The sequence below is a fragment of the Notothenia rossii genome, assembly GCF_949606895.1.
Source record: "Notothenia rossii genome assembly, contig: scaffold_69, whole genome shotgun sequence".
NCBI lineage: Eukaryota > Metazoa > Chordata > Actinopteri > Perciformes > Nototheniidae > Notothenia > Notothenia rossii.
The window spans coordinates 112,160-122,156 of record NW_027640288.1 but is presented as its reverse complement, the minus strand read 5'-3'; positions in this window follow the sequence as shown (position 1 = coordinate 122,156).

Here is a 9,997-nt window from a genome sequence, read left to right as displayed (position 1 = left end):
TATTTCATGTCTCATTTGTCCATTGTGACGGTGGCAAAGCCAGGGAAATGTCCCGGAGATATACTGAGAAATCTTTGGAACAGCATTTTCCTGCGATCACAGCTGTTCACAGCTACGAGGCTGGGACCGCTTCCATTCGCTTCGTCTTGATCTGTAGATGTTATTTCATGTCTCATTTGTTCATTTTGATGGAGAAAAAGTTGTACATTTAGTAAATTCAGAGTGTCTAAGATGCAAAAGTAGGCATGTTTGAGTACTCATGTCCAGTGGCTCACTGCGTTAATGCTCGCCCCTGGATGCGGTTGGTCGCGTGTTCGAATCCATACTGTGGCATACTTTTTTTCATTTTCACCCTTTTTCTATGGATCTCCAAAAAGTCAACTTTGACTTTTTCTGAGTCTGGAGGAATTCAAGGGGAGTTTTCAAGGGACTCTACCCGCCTTATGAGGCACTATTTTCGAATACTTTTTTCCATTTTCACCCTTTTTCTATGGATCTCCAAAAAGTGAACTTTTACATTTTCTGAGTCTGGAGGAATTCAAGGGGAGTTTTCAGGGGAGTGCATTCTCTCTGCCATCTCCTCCCTCTGTGTGCGTTGCTGCATGCAGCAGCTGCGTGTGTGTGTGTAAACTGCCCCTCCCCTTCGCAAGCAGGCGGGGGAGAGAGAGATGTTTCGTCTCGATTTACACATGCTATGACTCCGGGGGTACTTCCATTCGCTTCGTCTTGATCTGTTGATGTTATTTCATGTCTCATTTGTCCATTGTGACTGTGGCAAAGCCAGGGAAATGTCCCGGAGATATACTGAGAAATCTTTGGAACAGCATTTTCCTGCGATCACAGCTGTTCACAGCTACGAGGCTGGGACCGCTTCCATTCGCTTCGTCTTGATCTGTAGATGTTATTTCATGTCTCATTTGTTCATTTTGATGGAGAAAAAGTTGTACATTTAGTGAATTCAGAGTGTCTAAGATGCAAAAGTAGGCATGTTTGAGTACTCATGTCCAGTGGCTCACTGCGTTAACGCTCGCCCCTGGATGCGGTTGGTCGAGTGTTCGAATCCATGCTGTAGCATACTTTTTTTCATTTTCACCCTTTTTCTATGGATCTCCAAAAAGTCAACTTTGACTTTTTCTGAGTCTGGAGGAATTCAAGGGGAGTTTTCAAGGGACTCTACCCGCCTTATGAGGCACTATTTTCGAATACTTTTTTCCATTTTCACCCTTTTTCTATGGATCTCCAAAAAGTGAACTTTTACATTTTCTGAGTCTGGAGGAATTCAAGGGGAGTTTTCAGGGGAGTGCGTTCTCTCTGCCATCTCCTCCCTGTGTGTGCGTTGCTGCATGCAGCAGCTGCGTGTGTGTGTAAACTGCCCCTCCCCTTCGCAAGCAGGCGGGGGAGAGAGAGATGTTTCGTCTCGATTTACACATGCTATGACTCCGGGGGTACCTCCATTCGCTTCGTCTTGATCTGTTGATGTTATTTCATGTCTCGTTTGTCCATTTTAACGGTGGGAAAGCCAGGGAAATGTCCCGGAGATATACTGAGAAATCTTTGTAACAGCATTTTCCTGCGATCACAGCTGTTCACAGCTACGAGGCTGGGACCGCTTCCATTCGCTTCGTCTTGATCTGTAGATGTTATTTAATGTCTCATTTGTTCATTTTGATGGAGAACAAGTTGTACATTTAGTAAATTCAGAGTGTCTAAGATGCACAAGTAGGCGTGTTTGAGTACTCAGGTCCAGTGGCTCACTGTGTTAACGCTCGCCCCTGGATGCGGTTGGTCGCGTGTTCGAATCCATGCTGTGGCATTCTTTTTTTCATTTTCACCCTTTTTCTATGGATCTCCAAAAAGTCAACTTTGACTTTTTCTGAGTCTGGAGGAATTCAAGGGGAGTTTTCAAGGGACTCTACCCGCCTTATGAGGCACTATTTTCGAATACTTTTTTCCATTTTCACCCTTTTTCTATGGATCTCCAAAAAGTGAACTTTTACATTTTCTGAGTCTGGAGGAATTCAAGGGGAGTTTTCAGGGGAGTGCATTATCTCTGCCATCTCCTCCCTCTGTGTGCGTTGCTGCATGCAGCAGCTGCGTGTGTGTGTGTAAACTGCCCCTCCCCTTCGCAAGCAGGCGGGGGAGAGAGAGATGTTTCGTCTCGATTTACACATGCTATGACTCCGGGGGTACTTCCATTCGCTTCGTCTTGATCTGTTGATGTTATTTCATGTCTCGTTTGTCCATTGTGACGGTGGGAAAGCCAGGGAAATGTCCCGGAGATATACTGATAAATCTTTGTAACAGCATTTTCCTGCGATCACAGCTGTTCACAGCTACGAGGCTGGGACCGCTTCCATTCGCTTCGTCTTGATCTGGAGATGTTATTTCATGTCTCATTTGTTCATTTTGATGGAGAAAAGGTTGTACATTTAGTGAATTCAGAGTGTCTAAGATGCACAAGTAGGCATGTTTGAGTACTCAGGTCCAGTGGCTCACTGCGTTAACGCTCGCCCCTGGATGCGGTTGGTCGCGTGTTCGAGTCCATGCTGTGGCATACTTTTTTTCATTTTCACCCTTTTTCTATGGATCTCCAAAAAGTCAACTTTGACTTTTTCTGAGTCTGGAGGAATTCAAGGGGAGTTTTCAAGGGACTCTACCCGCCTTATGAGGCACTATTTTCGAATACTTTTTTCCATTTTCACCCTTTTTCTATGGATCTCCAAAAAGTGAACTTTTACATTTTCTGAGTCTGGAGGAATTCAAGCGGAGTTTTCAGGGGAGTGCATTCTCTCTGCCATCTCCTCCCTCTGTGTGCGTTGCTGCATGCAGCAGCTGCGTGTGTGTGTGTAAACTGCCCCTCCCCTTCGCAAGCAGGCGGGGGAGAGAGAGATGTTTCGTCTCGATTTACACATGCTATGACTCCGGGGGTACTTCCATTCGCTTCGTCTTGATCTGTTGATGTTATTTCATGTCTCGTTTGTCCATTGTGACGGTGGGAAAGCCAGGGAAATGTCCCGGAGATATACTGATAAATCTTTGTAACAGCATTTTCCTGCGATCACAGCTGTTCACAGCTACGAGACTGGGACCGCTTCCATTCGCTTCGTCTTGATCTGTAGATGTTATTTCATGTCTCATTTGTTCATTTTGATGGAGAAAAAGTTGTACATTTAGTGAATTCAGAGTGTCTAAGATGCACAAGTAGGCATATTTGGGTACTCAGGTCCAGTGGCTCACTGCGTTAACACTCGCCCCTGGATGCGGTTGGTTGCGTGTTCGAATCCATGCTGTGGCATTCTTTTTTTCATTTTCAACCTTTTTCTATCGATCTCCAAAAAGTGATCTTTTACATTTTCTGAGTCTGGAGGAATTCAAGGGGAGTTTTCAGGGGACTCTACCCGCCTTATGAGGCACTATTTTCGAATACTTTTTTCCATTTTCACCCTTTTTCTATGGATCTCCAAAAAGTGAACTTTTACATTTTCTGAGTCTGGAGGAATTCAAGGGGAGTTTTCAGGGGAGTGCGTTCTCTCTGCCATCTCCTCCCTGTGTGTGCGTTGCTGCATGCAGCAGCTGCGTGTGTGTGTAAACTGCCCCTCCCCTTCGCAAGCAGGCGGGGGAGAGAGAGATGTTTCGTCTCGATTTACACATGCTATGACTCCGGGGGTACTTCCATTCGCTTCGTCTTGATCTGTTGATGTTATTTCATGTCTCATTTGTCCATTGTGACTGTGGCAAAGCCAGGGAAATGTCCCGGAGATATACTGAGAAATCTTTGGAACAGCATTTTCCTGCGATCACAGCTGTTCACAGCTACGAGGCTGGGACCGCTTCCATTCGCTTCGTCTTGATCTGTAGATGTTATTTCATGTCTCATTTGTTCATTTTGATGGAGAAAAAGTTGTACATTTAGTGAATTCAGAGTGTCTAAGATGCAAAAGTAGGCATGTTTGAGTACTCATGTCCAGTGGCTCACTGCGTTAACGCTCGCCCCTGGATGCGGTTGGTCGAGTGTTCGAATCCATGCTGTAGCATACTTTTTTTCATTTTCACCCTTTTTCTATGGATCTCCAAAAAGTCAACTTTGACTTTTTCTGAGTCTGGAGGAATTCAAGGGGAGTTTTCAAGGGACTCTACCCGCCTTATGAGGCACTATTTTCGAATACTTTTTTCCATTTTCACCCTTTTTCTATGGATCTCCAAAAAGTGAACTTTTACATTTTCTGAGTCTGGAGGAATTCAAGGGGAGTTTTCAGGGGAGTGCGTTCTCTCTGCCATCTCCTCCCTGTGTGTGCGTTGCTGCATGCAGCAGCTGCGTGTGTGTGTAAACTGCCCCTCCCCTTCGCAAGCAGGCGGGGGAGAGAGAGATGTTTCGTCTCGATTTACACATGCTATGACTCCGGGGGTACCTCCATTCGCTTCGTCTTGATCTGTTGATGTTATTTCATGTCTCGTTTGTCCATTTTAACGGTGGGAAAGCCAGGGAAATGTCCCGGAGATATACTGAGAAATCTTTGTAACAGCATTTTCCTGCGATCACAGCTGTTCACAGCTACGAGGCTGGGACCGCTTCCATTCGCTTCGTCTTGATCTGTAGATGTTATTTAATGTCTCATTTGTTCATTTTGATGGAGAACAAGTTGTACATTTAGTAAATTCAGAGTGTCTAAGATGCACAAGTAGGCGTGTTTGAGTACTCAGGTCCAGTGGCTCACTGTGTTAACGCTCGCCCCTGGATGCGGTTGGTCGCGTGTTCGAATCCATGCTGTGGCATTCTTTTTTTCATTTTCACCCTTTTTCTATGGATCTCCAAAAAGTCAACTTTGACTTTTTCTGAGTCTGGAGGAATTCAAGGGGAGTTTTCAAGGGACTCTACCCGCCTTATGAGGCACTATTTTCGAATACTTTTTTCCATTTTCACCCTTTTTCTATGGATCTCCAAAAAGTGAACTTTTACATTTTCTGAGTCTGGAGGAATTCAAGGGGAGTTTTCAGGGGAGTGCATTCTCTCTGCCATCTCCTCCCTCTGTATGCGTTGCTGCATGCAGCAGCTGCGTGTGTGTGTGTAAACTGCCCCTCCCCTTCGCAAGCAGGCGGGGGAGAGAGAGATGTTTCGTCTCGATTTACACATGCTATGACTCCGGGGGTACTTCCATTCGCTTCGTCTTGATCTGTTGATGTTATTTCATGTCTCGTTTGTCCATTGTGACGGTGGGAAAGCCAGGGAAATGTCCCGGAGATATACTGATAAATCTTTGTAACAGCATTTTCCTGCGATCACAGCTGTTCACAGCTACGAGGCTGGGACCGCTTCCATTCGCTTCGTCTTGATCTGGAGATGTTATCTAATGTCTCATTTGTTCATTTTGATGGAGAAAAAGTTGTACATTTAGTGAATTCACAGTTTCTAAGATGCACAAGTAGGCATGTTTGAGTACTCAGGTCCAGTGGCTCACTGCGTTAACGCTCGCCCCTGGATGCGGTTGGTCGCGTGTTCGAGTCCATGCTGTGGCATACTTTTTTTCATTTTCACCCTTTTTCTATGGATCTCCAAAAAGTCAACTTTGACTTTTTCTGAGTCTGGAGGAATTCAAGGGGAGTTTTCAAGGGACTCTACCCGCATTATGAGGCACTATTTTCGAATACTTTTTTCCATTTTCACCCTTTTTCTATGGATCTCCAAAAAGTGAACTTTTACATTTTCTGAGTCTGGAGGAATTCAAGGGGAGTTTTCAGGGGAGTGCATTCTCTCTGCCATCTCCTCCCTCTGTGTGCGTTGCTGCATGCAGCAGCTGCGTGTGTGTGTGTGTAAACTGCCCCCCCCCTTCGCAAGCAGGCGGGGGAGAGAGAGATGTTTCGTCTCGATTTACACATGCTATGACTCCGGGGGTACTTCCATTCGCTTCGTCTTGATCTGTTGATGTTATTTCATGTCTCGTTTGTCCATTGTGACGGTGGGAAAGCCAGGGAAATGTCCCGGAGATATACTGATAAATCTTTGTAACAGCATTTTCCTGCGATCACAGCTGTTCACAGCTACGAGGCTGGGACCGCTTCCATTCGCTTTGTCTTGATCTGGAGATGTTATTTAATGTCTCATTTGTTCATTTTGATGGAGAAAAGGTTGTACATTTAGTGAATTCAGAGTGTCTAAGATGCACAAGTAGGCGTGTTTGAGTACTCAGGTCCAGTGGCTCACTGCGTTAACGCTCGCCCCTGGATGCGGTTGGTTGCGTGTTCGAATCCATGCTGTGGCATACTTTTTTTCATTTTCACCCTTTTTCTATGGATCTCCAAAAAGTCAACTTTGACTTTTTCTGAGTCTGGAGGAATTCAAGGGGAGTTTTCAAAGGACTCTACCCGCCTTATGAGGCACTATTTTCGAATACTTTTTTCCATTTTCACCCTTTTTTGTATGGATCTCCAAAAAGTGAACTTTTACATTTTCTGAGTCTGGAGGAATTCAAGGGGAGTTTTCAGGGGAGTGCATTCTCTCTGCCATCTCCTCCCTGTGTGTGCGTTGCTGCATGCAGCAGCTGCGTGTGTGTGTGTAAACTGCCCCTCCCCTTCGCAAGCAGGCGGGGGAGAGAGAGATGTTTCGTCTCGATTTACACATGCTATGACTCCGGGGGTACTTCCATTCGCTTCGTCTTGATCTGTTGATGTTATTTAATGTCTCGTTTGTCCATTGTGACGGTGGGAAAGCCAGGGAAATGTCCCGGAGATATACTGAGAAATCTTTGTAACAGCATTTTCCTGCGATCACAGCTGTTCACAGCTACGAGGCTGGGACCGCTTCCATTCGCTTCGTCTTGATCTGTATATGTTATTTCATGTCTCATTTGTTCATTTTGATGGAGAAAAAGTTGTACATTTAGTGAATTCAGAGTGTCTAAGATGCACAAGTAGGCATATTTGGGTACTCAGGTCCAGTGGCTCACTGCATTAACACTCGCCCCTGGATGCGGTTGGTCGCGTGTTCGAATCCATGCTGTGGCATTCTTTTTTTCATTTTCAACCTTTTTCTATGGATCTCCAAAAAGTGATCTTTTACATTTTCTGAGTCTGGAGGAATTCAAGGGGAGTTTTCAGGGGAGTGCGTTCTCTCTGCCATCTCCTCCCTGTGTGTGTGTTGCTGCATGCAGCAGCTGCGTGTGTGTGTAAACTGCCCCTCCCTCTCGCAAGCAGGCGGGGGAGAGAGAGATGTTTCGTCTCGATGTACACATGCTATGACTCCGGGGGTACCTCCATTCGCTTCGTCTTGATCTGTTGATGTTATTTCATGTCTTGTTTGTCCATTGTGACGGTGGGAAAGCCAGGGAAATGTCCCGGAGATATACTGAGAAATCTTTGTAACAGCATTTTCCTGCGATCACAGCTGTTCACAGCTACGAGGCTGGGACCGCTTCCATTCGCTTCGTCTTGATCTGTAGATGTTATTTAATGTCTCATTTGTTCATTTTGATGGAGAAAAAGTTGTACATTTAGTGAATTCAGAGTTTCTAAGATGCACAAGTAGGCATGTTTGAGTACTCAGGTCCAGTGGCTCACTGCGTTAACCCTCGCCCCTGGATGCGGTTGGTCGCTTGTTCGAGTCCATGCTGTGGCATACTTTTTTTCATTTTCACCCTTTTTCTATGGATCTCCAAAAAGTCAACTTTGACTTTTTCTGAGTCTGGAGGAATTCAAGGGGAGTTTTCAAGGGACTCTACCCGCCTTATGAGGCACTATTTTGGAATACTTTTTTCCATTTTCACCCTTTTTCTATGGATCTCCAAAAAGTGAACTTTTACATTTTCTGAGTCTGGAGGAATTCAAGGGGAGTTTTCAGGGGAGTGCATTCTCTCTGCCATCTCCTCCCTGTGTGTGCGTTGCTGCATGCAGCAACTGCGTGTGTGTGTGTGTAAACTGCCCCTCCCCTTCGCAAGCAGGCGGGGGAGAGAGAGATGTTTCGTCTCGATTTACATATGCTATGACTCCGGGGGTACTTCCATTCGCTTCGTCTTGATCTGTTGATGTTATTTCATGTCTCGTTTGTCCATTTTGACGGTGGAAAGCCAGGGAAATGTCCCGGAGATATACTGAGAAATCTTTGTAACAGCATTTTCCTGCGATCACAGCTGTTCACAGCTACGAGGCTGGGACCGCTTCCATTCGCTTCGTCTTGATCTGTAGATGTTATTTAATGTCTCATTTGTTCATTTTGATGGAGAACAAGTTGTACATTTAGTAAATTCAGAGTGTCTAAGATGCACAAGTAGGCGTGTTTGAGTACTCAGGTCCAGTGGCTCACTGTGTTAACGCTCGCCCCTGGATGCGGTTGGTCGCGTGTTCGAATCCATGCTGTGGCATTCTTTTTTTCATTTTCAACCTTTTTCTATCGATCTCCAAAAAGTGATCTTTTACATTTTCTGAGTCTGGAGGAATTCAAGGGGAGTTTTCAGGGGAGTGCGTTCTCTCTGCCATCTCCTCCCTGTGTGTGTGTTGCTGCATGCAGCAGCTGCGTGTGTGTGTAAACTGCCCCTCCCTCTCGCAAGCAGGCGGGGGAGAGAGAGATGTTTCGTCTCGATGTACACATGCTATGACTCCGGGGGTACCTCCATTCGCTTCGTCTTGATCTGTTGATGTTATTTAATGTCTCGTTTGTCCATTTTGATGGAGAAAAAGTTGTACATTTAGTGAATTCAGAGTGTCTAAGATGCACAAGTAGGCATATTTGGGTACTCAGGTCCAGTGGCTCACTGCGTTAACACTCGCCCCTGGATGCGGTTGGTCGCGTGTTCGAATCCATGCTGTGGCATTCTTTTTTTCATTTTCAACCTTTTTCTATGGATCTCCAAAAAGTGATCTTTTACATTTTCTGAGTCTGGAGGAATTCAAGGGGAGTTTTCAGGGGAGTGCGTTCTCTCTGCCATCTCCTCCCTGTGTGTGTGTTGCTGCATGCAGCAGCTGCGTGTGTGTGTAAACTGCCCCTCCCTCTCGCAAGCAGGCGGGGGAGAGAGAGATGTTTCGTCTCGATGTACACATGCTATGACTCCGGGGGTACCTCCATTCGCTTCGTCTTGATCTGTTGATGTTATTTCATGTCTTGTTTGTCCATTGTGACGGTGGGAAAGCCAGGGAAATGTCCCGGAGATATACTGAGAAATCTTTGTAACAACATTTTCCTGCGATCACAGCTGTTCACAGCTACGAGGCTGGGACCGCTTCCATTCGCTTCGTCTTGATCTGTAGATGTTATTTAATGTCTCATTTGTTCATTTTGATGGAGAAAAAGTTGTACATTTAGTGAATTCAGAGTTTATAAGATGCACAAGTAGGCATGTTTGAGTACTCAGGTCCAGTGGCTCACTGCGTTAACGCTCGCCCCTGGATGCGGTTGGTCGCGTGTTCGAGTCCATGCTGTGGCATACTTTTTTTCATTTTCACCCTTTTTCTATGGATCTCCAAAAAGTCAACTTTGACTTTTTCTGAGTCTGGAGGAATTCAAGGGGAGTTTTCAAGGGACTCTACCCGCCTTATGAGGCACTATTTTGGAATACTTTTTTCCATTTTCACCCTTTTTCTATGGATCTCCAAAAAGTGAACTTTTACATTTTCTGAGTCTGGAGGAATTCAAGGGGAGTTTTCAGGGGAGTGCATTCTCTCTGCCATCTCCTCCCTGTGTGTGCGTTGCTGCATGCAGCAACTGCGTGTGTGTGTGTGTAAACTGCCCCTCCCCTTCGCAAGCAGGCGGGGGAGAGAGAGATGTTCCGTCTCGATTTACACATGCTATGACTCCGGGGGTACCTCCATTCGCTTCGTCTTGATCTGTTGATGTTATTTCATGTCTTGTTTGTCCATTGTGACGGTGGGAAAGCCAGGGAAATGTCCCGGAGATATACTGAGAAATCTTTGTAACAGCATTTTCCTGCGATCACAGCTGTTCACAGCTACGAGGCTGGGACCGCTTCCATTCGCTTCGTCTTGATCTGTAGATGTTATTTCATGTCTCATT